The sequence below is a fragment of the Tupaia chinensis genome, unplaced genomic scaffold, assembly GCF_000334495.1.
Source record: "Tupaia chinensis unplaced genomic scaffold, TupChi_1.0 Scaffold000314_1, whole genome shotgun sequence".
Lineage (NCBI taxonomy): Eukaryota > Metazoa > Chordata > Mammalia > Scandentia > Tupaiidae > Tupaia > Tupaia belangeri.
Window position 1 is genome coordinate 1,164,661 of NW_006159807.1, and position 11,462 is coordinate 1,176,122.

The window sequence follows — 11,462 nt, forward strand, 5'->3', positions numbered from 1 at the left end:
CTCTTGCTCTGTCCCTCTCTGGTCAATTTAAAATAAATAAATGAATAAAGTTAAATAAAATAATTCTTTTTTAGAGACCAGCAGTTAGCATAATGGATATGTCGCTGGACTCCCATGTAGTTGACCGTGGTTCGAGTACTGGACCCAGTGGCTTAAACTCTTGCCAGATGCGTGTGCATGCGTGTCCAAGATCCCGAGAGGAAAATGGAGGAGAAGGGATTGTGGCGTGACCATCCCCCCTCAGGGGGTGATTTCTCACTTCCTGTCTCTCTGTTGCTCTCTTTCTGGCGAATGCATGTACTCTATAGCAAAAACCTCTCCTAAATAAATAAATAAATAAATAAATAAATAAATAAATGAAAAATAATTCTTTTTTAAAAAAGAAAAACCATATTATACTTTATGAAGATGTACAATGATTAAATGTAAATAAGAAACCATAGAATTAAAAAAAATCAGAAAAAGAAAAACTATACATTTTTTCTCTTTTTTAGTTTTTTTTTTTTTTTTTTTTTGCTATAATGCACTGGGGGGGGGGGAGGGGGAGGGAGAGGGAAAAGGAGGGAGGAGAGAGAGAGAGAGAGAGAGAGTGAGAAATCACCCTTCAAGGAAAATGGACACATCACAATCCCTTCTCCTACATTTTCCTCTCAGGATTTTGGGCACATATGCACATGTGCCCAGTGTGTTTCTCAGGTTGCTGGGTCTGGGACTTGAACTGTGTGGCTGGCCATATGAGATCCAGAGTCTTAACCTTCATGCCACTTGTTGACCCTCAAAAAAAATTTTTTTTGCATTAAATAAACTTATACTGTAATTCCATATTTTCATGAACTTTTGGAAGTCTCCTTGTATAATCAATTTACTTTTTTTTGAGAGAGACTTTTGCTATAGGGCATGTGTGCCATATTAGGACCAATATATAATAAATGAAAAGAGTTTAATAAAAAGTAGCCAAAATGATTAATGATATAAAATACTGATTACTAAAAATGATGAAAAGATAAAATACGAACTCTTAAAAAATATGCTGAAGGGCACCTAGGTAACCGTCTTTATGCATTCAAAAGGAGATTATAAAGAGGTTGCTGACCAACTGTTTTCCATGTCTGCAGAAGAAAAACTAGCAGAAAAGAGCTTAAACTGACCTGACAGTAATAGTGATTAAACATTAGAAAAGGCACCAGAGTAAAATTGTAGAATCTCTATCCCTTGTGAATTTTAAGGACAAACCATCTGTCTTAGACATTTCAAGCAGGGCCTTACAGGAAGCGAGAGGTCTGGATTAAATGACTCCTTGAGCTAGCTCCCTTTCAATTCCAGGAGTCTGCCACTATACAAGACATCCAAGGGATCTGGCAGTGACATCTTTCCCTCAATTGACCAGTCTGATGGATTAATTGGCATCTCTTATCTGTAACTTGAGAGATTTATTTCTTTGAGTGAGGCTAGTGGTGAGCAGTAGGGATTAGAAAGATTAACCTCCCAAAATAACAGTATTAAAAAGTAGACTTTGCACCTAGAGTCCTAAGATACTAAGTACTTTCTATAGAAGCCTGAGGCAAATGGAAAAATAAGTAACATTGATCCTGTTTTTGTTTAAAAATTCAATACTTTGTTCATCATGACTTTTTGCACTGATTTAAAAATATTGAATTAAGATATTATTTACAGTGATTACTGAGGTTTTTTTGACACTCCTTTATATTTTGCACCTGAGGATTATCAGCACTGGAACTAAGATTAATACTTCACCTGCTGAATTCTAGTTCCAGGTCCATTAATCACACAACTCATAAAATTATGTTAGAAGAGGAGAAATACTTTAAATGTCTCTTAAACACCATTTTTTCAATATTCCCAATATTTTATTGAGAGATATTAAAATTGGAAAAAATAGAGATATTAAATTAAAAAAACCCTGACAACTCAGCAAAACATACAGAAGTTAGTAATTTACTTATAGCACACAAATAGCATGTTGTACAACCAAGTCTGAAATCCAAACCTGTCTTTTATCAAAGCCCCAAAATACACTAGATCATTTCTCAGAGAATTACTGATGTTTGAATAAAGCTCTGAAAGAAAAGTATGGTTTTGCAGAAGTCACAAAAGAGATAAGACATTCTAGGCAGTGAGAGAAATTGTGAGTTAAGCCTGTAAGTAACGTCCAGAGGAAGATTTATACCGAAGCTAAGCAGGATGAAGTTTCAGGGCCTCTAAGAAACTCTTACGAACGTTTTTGGCAGGGACTCTAATGATGTGTTTATTACATCATGCATCTTTGCAAAATTTTCCCAAGTAAGATATTGGGTTGTCAGAAAAGTCATGATCGTTTTTGTATAGAAAAATCATAGAAGGTGACATGGAAGCAGGGAAGTCTGGCCTATGGGAATGATTACCCAGACCCACAAAGTAGACCTGGGCCTTGGACTCTAGGAAAGAAGAAGGAGAAGGAGAAGATGATCAAAGAACTAGAGACTCAAAACTTAGACTCAAAACTCAGTTTTACACAATGATAATTATTTCTCTGACAATTCTCCTGTAAGAACCACATCTCTCTCTAAGAATATGGTCCAAGGCCAGACATCTGAGATGCCTCTAAGAAGAAAAAGAAGAAGAAGGGCCATAGCACCCTTAGTGAGTAGCCCTCAGAATCTGAGACCAGGTTGCATGCTGGATGGATAGACAAGTCACCCAATTCCAGGAAGCAGTCCCTTGGTCACTCTGAGGTCCTCAGGGAGAAGACGACAAAGAGGAAGTCCTTGTTAACTCTGACTGTGTCCCATGGTTAAGGGATGAAGATCTCCCCAGACCACAGACCAAGTGAGGAGCTGACCAAAGTTGAAAGAAGCTCAAAAAAAAAAAAACACAGGAAGGTCAAGGACAATGCAGCCTTCTTCGGTCAGGACCCTTGGTTCTGCCAGCCTGACGATGCTCTGTACAGTTGCTCCGGGGGGAAGAAGGGTGAGGAACAGACAGCCTTGAGGCAGAAATGGAAGTAGGGGAGTCCTAGGGAACACAGCAGGAAGATGAAGAAGAAAAATCCACCAGGAAGGAGACACTGTCCTGGGCAACTCAAAACTTTCCAGGTCTGTGGAGAGCAGCCCTAGAAAAGTTAGCAAAAAGAAGCTGGGGAAGGTTGAGGCTCCAGAGTACATCCTGAAAGATGGCTATAAGGCCCTGGCCAAGAAGAAAATAATGTTCAAGTAAAAGGTGGAGCAGCAAGGCATTGAGGAGCCAGCTCTCAAAAGAAAGAAAAAGAAGAAAGTGGGGTAGCAGGAGGTACTTGGGAAGAGGAACCATACACAGACCTAAAGGTGGTGTTAGAAAAGAAAGGCGACATGTGTGAGGTGCACACAGACCAGGTGAGGCGAAAGGCCTTGTAAGAAGAGATCAATGTGAATCTGGAAAAACGAGAGCATCTCAAACCAGGAAGTAGACAGGAACCCAGTTTGTCCAGTGGGAAACTGCTGATTCTGAAGTGAGGAACAGAAACTGAAACTTCTCAAACTTACCGGTGGCTTTAAAAACCTCTCCCCTCATCCAGGTATTCCCCTAGCATGGGTGAACAGCCCAACTTGGCCCTCAGGAAGATGGCTGTCAACAGCCTACAGCAGATCCTGCATCAGGACTACAACCAACCAAGGGATGAGTTGGAAATACAACCGCAGAGCCGCTGACCCCAACAAAATCTTTTATATTGACAGGCCAGCCTCTAGGTCAATTAAGTTGGAACATTAAACTCTAGTGTTTGTCCCTCCCCCCACCTCCAAAGAAAGGAAACCATAGAAGGGGCCATCAGGTGGTTAAGGCGCTGAACATTCCCACGTGGTGGACCACAATTCAAGTCCTGGATCTGGTGGCTTGCTTTCTCACTCTCTCTCTCTCTCTCTCTGTATGTCTCTCTCTGGTCAAATTAAATGAATGAATTTTTAAAAAATTCTTTAAAAAACATAGAAAAATATGCCATGACTTTTCTGATGACCTAAAATTTTAACTCCAATCAGTGATGATGACTGTCTCTTTTCATTCTGGTTTTCCCTCCACATTTTTCCTTTTATTGGATGGTTTTGGAGTTGAGGCATTTGGGGCATCCAACTTAAGAGATATACTCTTTTGGGTCTTGTGGAATATAGTTCCATGACTTATAGCCACTTTTGTGGTTACTGCTAGTCTTTGCAGGGTAAGAATAACTTCTAAATATAGTCCAGGTGCTTATTTTGGCAACCCAGCTGCACTGTGCTATGAAAGCACAGGTGGCATGGTGGTTAAGGTGCTGGACACTCCCACATGGCCAACCATGGTTCAAGTCCCAGCCCTGGTGGCTTGCTTTCTCACTTTCCCTCTCTTTCTCTCTGTGTCTCTCTCTCATCAAATTAAATTACATGGAATGAATAAAAAAACTTAAACAATTCTTTAAAAAAATATGTTCTCCCAAATTCCTATGTTGGAAACTTGATCTCCAATGTGGCCATGTTGGGAAGTAAGGCCTGATGAGAGGTGTTTGGGTCATAGGGGCAATACCCTCAAAAATGGATTAATGATGTCTGTTATCATGGGAATAGGTTTGTTATTGTGGGAGTGAGTCCCTAATATAAGGACAAAAAGAGCTCCTGCTTGCTCTGTTTTTCCCCTGTGTGATGCTTTCACTCATGTTAGGATGCAGTTAAGAAGTCCTTCATCAGATGCTGGCACCTTGATCTGGAACTTCGCAGTTACTGGAACTGTGAGGAAATATGCTTCTATTCTTCATAAATTACCCAGTCTCAGGTATTCCATTATAGTAGCACAAAACAGATTCAGATAGAAGTCATAGCAGAAATAATGATCATTATTCAAATACTAAAAATTTAATGAGAGTTCTAAAAATAATTGTTGAATTTAACTCATTTTTGCACGAGAACTTGGAAATATGTCTCAAATTTAAAAACCTGTAGGGACCAGCAGTTAGCGTAATGACTATGTCGCTGGACTCCCATGTAGTTGACCGCGGTTTGAGTCCCGAACCCGGCGGCTTAAACTCACGCCAGGCACGTGGGCATGCGTGCCCAAGATCCCAAGAGGAGAATGGAGGAGAAGGGATTGTGGCGTGGCCATCTCCCTGGGGGGGGATATTTCACTTTCTGTCTGTCTGTCTCTGTCTGGCGAGTGCACGTGCCCTATAGCAAAAACTTCTCCCCCCCCAAAAAAAATAAAAAAAAACTGTAAAAGTTTATGAAGAATGAACTGAAATAATGGGAAATATGTACATAATAAAAGAGTTGATAAATAAAACAAGATACCAAATACTGCTCCATCATTGTAGATTCTACCAACAACGGTTAATTGGCTACTCTTATGCTCTACTGCCGTAATCAAGAACTCTATAAGTAGTTTTTAACTTTTCCAAGAATATAAAATGAATGTTATTAGTCTGCTAGGGCTGCCATAACTAAATACCACAATTTGGGTAGCCAAAACACCATAAATTTATCATCTAACAGTTCTGGACATTAGAAGTCCAATATCAAGCAAGCTTTAAAAACATCTTGGAAATATCTACATTAAAAAGGACCCATTACCTATAGGGAGCAATGATTTGAATGACTTCTGATTTCTCATTTTAACCCTGAAATCCAGAAGATAGTGGAATAATATTTTTAAATGTTTTTAAATGTTAGCTTCAGATTCAATATACAGGGAAACTGTCCTTCTAAAATAAAAACAATGTCAGCACTTTATCTGATAAAGTAAAACTAAGAGAATTCATTTACCACCAGACTTGCTCTAAAAATAATGTTGAAGGAAGGTCTTTAGACTGAATGTAAATTACACCAGAGGGAAACTTAGAATTTCAAGAATGAAGAAAAAAAATCAGAAGTAGTCAATAACTGGGTAAAGATAACAAATTGTTTCTTTTTTGCTTAAACTTTTGACAATATGTATGTTTATTGGAAGTAATAATTATGACATTGTCTTTTTTTCTAAGATACATACATGTAGTATATCTGATAACTGTTATATAATGGTGGGTAATGGGTCTCAAACTCATGTAAGGTCTTTATTTGTTAACTGAAATTAGTAAAACACTAAGTCTAAGTTGGCCATGAAATGTTAGGTACATACTTTGCAAATACTAGAGCAATTACTAAGAATATGATATCAAGAGATATAGTCAAAAGGCCAGCAGACAAAATGGAATACTAAAAATTATGCAGATAATATGAAGTGAACCAAAAATATATGAATAGATGAGCATAAAACAGATGCAGTGGACAGAAAAACAATTACTAAGATGGTTAACTTAAATCTAGTATATCAACAATTGAATTAAATAGAAATGGTTGAAACCAGGGTTTATCAAACTTTTTTTGGTAAAGGAGCTGATAATAAATACTTCAGGTTTTAAAGGACATATAAGTCCCTTTCTTCTCCTCTTTCCTGATTATACATTTATCTCAATGAGTAGCACTCTCTTTTTCTTCTTCTCCTACATTTTCATCTAGAATCAGTCTTAGCTTATGGAACATAAAAGAGAGGAATGTGACCATAGGTTGAATTTGTCAGCCCTGTTTAAATGTATCAATTTAAAAAGTAGATAATATATATCACTTCACATCTGCTAAGGTGGCCACTATAAAAAAAAGAAAGAAAGAAAGACAAGTGTTGGTGAGGTTGTAGAGAAACTGGAAGCCTTCTACAGGACTGATGGAAATGTAAGGTGGTATAGTTGCTATGGAAAATGGTTTAAAGATACTTCAAAAAATCAAAAATAGAACCAACACATTATTCAGCAATCATGCTTCTGGTTCTACATCCAACAAACTGAAGTCAGGATCTTAAAAGAATCTATACTCCTATGTTCATTGTGGCATTGTTCATAATAGCCAAGATATGGAAATAATTGAAATGTCTATTGAGATAAATGGGTAGAGAAAATGTATATATGTGGTATTCTACTCTTAAAATGTTAGACATATATGTTAGGTGTTCTTAACCACATACACACAGCAAAGAGATAAAGGGAAGCTTTTGGAGATATTGGATATGTTTATTACTTTGACTGTGGTGATGATATGGTGGTTGTGTGTGTCTTGTGAGCCCCCAGCTAAATTAGGATTTCAGTGTCAAAGCAACTAGCAATATTGACCTAATGGGAAAGGAAGGGGAGCTGGGCATGGGTTTTCACAATACATCTTTCACAGCATACTTCCTTTTAAAAAATATTCATTATTAGTTTTTAAGATAGGGCCTCTCTGCGTTGTAATCTTCCTGCTCAACCTTTTGAGTAGCTGGGACCACAGGTGTGCACCACCATGTCTGGCTCTTTTAGAAAGAGTCTTGCTATGTTGTTCAGGCCAGCCTGGAGCTCAAGATCCTCCTGCCTCAGCCTTCCTGAGTTGTTGGGATTATGGGCATATGGCACTGTACATGGCCTTTAGATTGACCTAGGAATTGAACCCAGGCCTCCCAGGTGGTCCCAGCCTGTGGAGCACAGCACCACATTAGTCCTTGGCACAGTGATAGGCCTCATGGGATGCCTGTTTTGCTTGGCCTGATGCCTAGTTGTCTGATCAATGACTAAGTTTCCCTCATGAAAGAAACTTATTGAAACTGGAACAGGCTTGTGTGGCTCTTGTTCAACTGATGCCCAATGCCTATCTGACCATTGCTTTGGTGCCAAGAGCCCAACCTTGTGTTACCCCTGGTGTGGCAGAGAAAACTTGGTCTGGGGTAGTCAGTTCCTGGTTTTTCAGATGGAAGGCATAAATACAATATATCACTGCAAGAGAAAATAAATTGAAAGACTTATAGTTACTGAGCAGGGAGAGGTCAATGAGCCAGGAAGGCAGACATTTGTCCTTGAGCCACATAAGGAAGGAATGAAGTCAGGCAAAGATAGAAGGAGGGGAGGCAGAGAGGGTGAGAAGGAGAGGGAAAAGAATATAAGAATAGGGTATGAGTCACTTTAAGTTCATGGGCAAATGCCTGAATGGTCCATTTAAAGGATGCAGAAGAAAACCAGAGACTAATAAGCTAGGAGGGAAAAATGACTCAAAATTCTTATTTCTGGCCACTGGATGAGGCCATTTGGGTATGATTTTCTACTTTTAATTCCTAGGTAGAACTCTGTAATGTTGTTCTCCTTACTAGCAGATAGCTAGATCAACCATATAGAGGAACTGGAAGGAAGTATAGAACTAGAAACTCTCTCAAGAATGACTAAGCTCTGCTCTGGTATGAAAAAGTTAAACCTAAGGACCAGCAGTTGGTGTAATGGCTATGTCACTGGACTCCCATGTGGTTGACTGCGGTTTGAGTCCCGGATCCAGTGGCTTAAACTCATGCCAGGTGCATGTGCGTGCATACCCAAAATCCCAAGAGGAGAATGGAGGAGAAGGGATTGTGGTGTGGCCATCCCCCCTGGGGGTGATTTTTTTCTCTTTCTGTCTCTCTCCCTCCTTCTGACAAACACACTTACCCTATAGCAAAAACCTCTCTCTCAAAAAAAAAAGTTAAGCCTATATTCAATATAAATGCCAAGGCAACATAAAGTTTTAAGAGTTCTTTACAGTATGTATATGCTGAATTCTTCAAATTATATATGTTAAATACATGCAGTTGTCTGTGTATAAATTATAACCCTAGGGACCAGCAGTTAGCATAATGGCTATGTTGCTGGATTCCCATGTGGTTGAATGTGGTTTGAGTCCTGGTTCTGGTGGCTTAAACTCACGCCAGGTGTTTGTGTGTGCGTGCCCAAGATCCCAAGAGGAGAATGAAGAAGAGATTGCAGTGTGGCCATCTCCCCTGTGGTGTGATCTCTTGCTTTCTGTCTCTCGGTCTCTCTCTGTCTTTCTGGCGAGTGCACACGCCCTATAACAAAAACTTCTCTAAAAAAAAAAAAAGAGTAAAAAAAAATTACAACCCTAAATAGCTATAAAAACAGATACTGTAAAATTGTATTAAAAAAACAAGATCCAGCCATATTTTGTTTACCAGAAACCCAAGTATAAAGACATAGGATAGGTTAAAAGTAAAAATACAAGTAAAAGTACATGCACAATAAATAATTAAACCAAGGCTGGAGTAATAAATTTTTGACAGAATACACTTCAGAATAATTAATACTATTAAAAATCTAAGGACACATTACATAGTGAAAAATGGTGAATTCACCAAGAAGACAAAATCTTAAATATGTATGTACCTACCAACAAAGTTTCTTGATGTGGGAACAGCAGGTGGCATGGTGGTTGAGGTACTGGACTCACATATGACTGACTGTGGTTTGAGTCCTGGACCTGGCTGGTTATTTTCAAACTTTCTCTCTGTCTCTCTATGTCTTTCTCTGGTGAGCACATGAGCCCTATAGCAAATTAAAAAAATAAATTAAATAAATAATAATTCTTAAAAAAAAAAACCAAAATGTATGATGCAAAACATAGTAGAAATAAAGAGAGGGATAAACTTACAATTATAGATGGAAACTCTAACACTCTATTTTTAGTAATTGATAGAAGCTGACAGAAAGTCATAAGGACATGAAAGGACATGAAAGTCATAAGGACTGAAAATACTTTTGACCAATTATGCCTAATTGACATTTATAGAGTACACCCCCCCTAATCAACATTACTATATACATTCTTTTCAAATGTGCATGGAACATTCATCTAGAAAAACTATATTCTGGCTAGTAAAACAAACTGTAACAAATTTAAAATAATTAAGACCATACTAAGCATGATCTTGGATCGTGAAATAATTAAACTGGGGTCTGGATGGAGGCACAGCATTAATGAAATGCTCTGTGAGGCTGACCCACATGGGGAGGTTCCAAATTTGCATCCAGACACCTCTGTGAACACGCTGTGTGGGTGCCCACATGATCTGAGACTGAAGCTGGGGGGTGAACTGCAGCGCAAAGACCATGTTGTTGGTGCCTCTCTCTGTCTCTCACTGATGGAAGAAGTAAGTTTAAAAACAAACTACAAATCAATAACAAAAGGATTCTTTTGTATATATCACTTAACATGCACAATTTTAAGTTAAGTCACGAGTAAAAGAGAAAGTCACAAGGGAAATTGGAAAATATCTTGTCTGAAGAAAAATGAAAATGTGATCTTCAAAATATGGGGATGGAACTAAAACAGTGGTTAGTAAAAATCTGTAGAATTGCTAATATTAGAAAATAAAAAAGTATCATGTCAACGATCAAAACTTCCACCCCCAAAAAAGAAAAAGAAAAGTGAATTAAACCCAAAGCAAGCAGAAAAAAGGAAATGATAAAGGGCAAAAATTAATTAAATTGCAAACAGAAAAATAGACAAAATCAAGGAAACAGAAAATCAATGAAAACTTAATTCTGAAAAAAATAAAATGGGTAATTTTTAACTAGACTGAATAAGAGAAAAAGAAGACACAAATAACCAATATCAAACAGAAAAGATATTGGTGTTGGACAGTGCTGTAGTAGTAAAAACACGATGTTCTGCAAAGCAGACCCACATGGGAAGCTTATCTGTTCATGTCTGGAGACCTCCTTAAGTATGCTAGGAATGCATGTGCCTGTGATTCAGACTGGCTGGGGTGGATTGTGGCAACAAGACCCTGTCAACGGTGCTGTATTTCTCTCTCTCTCTCTCTGACTCATAAAATAATTAGGAAAAAAAAATAGCAGGTCTATCACTACTAACCCTACTGACCCTCAGTAAACTAATAAAAAATTTGTCTCTAAAAAAAAAAAAGGGACCCACCCACATGCTGGTAGTGTGGGTGCACATGTCCCAAATCTTGGTATGTTGGAGAGATAAGAGAGAAGGGATTGCAGTGTGACTATGCCCCATTATTTGGGACATGCACACCCACAGTACCAGGAATTTTTTTCAAGTGTTGGGTTTAACCACTCCTATCCAGCATTGTACTGGAGGTACTAAATAGTGCACAAGGCAAGAAAAACAAATACATCAAAACAAAAACGTATGGTTTGTAAGAAAAAAATAAACCTCTGCTCAGGTTATGTAATTTTCTTTTTAAATTATAATGCTAGCCAGAGAAAGAGAGACAGAAAGTGAGAAATCACCTCTCTCCCAGGGGGTATGTCCATGCCACAATCCCTTCTCCTCCATTCTCCTCTTGGAATTTTGGGTGTGCATGCACTCACAGCCCAGCATGATTTTTAAGCCACAGGGTCCAGGACTCGAACAGCTCAGTCACCTATGGGTAACCTAGTTGCCTTATCCTCTGTGCCACCTGCTGGCCCCAGGTTATGTAAATTTCTACATAGAAAACCCCAAGGAACCTACAAAAGAGCTCCTAGGACTAATAAATCATTTTAGAAAAGTCACAGGATAGTGCAAGACCAGTACAGCAGTGGTTAAGGTGCTGGATCCTACATGGCTGACTACAGTTCAAATCCTGGCCCTGTGGCATGAAAAACATGCCAAGCATGTGTGTGTGTGCATGCCAAAAATCTT

At 38.5% G+C, this 11,462-nt stretch overlaps 1 pseudogene; it reads left to right on the forward strand.

Annotated features, from left to right (window-relative positions):
- The first annotated feature begins 2,798 nt into the window (after positions 1-2,798).
- On the forward strand, positions 2,799-3,744 carry LOC102494484 (lysine-rich nucleolar protein 1 pseudogene; annotated as a pseudogene).
- The last annotated feature ends 7,718 nt before the right edge of the window (positions 3,745-11,462 follow it).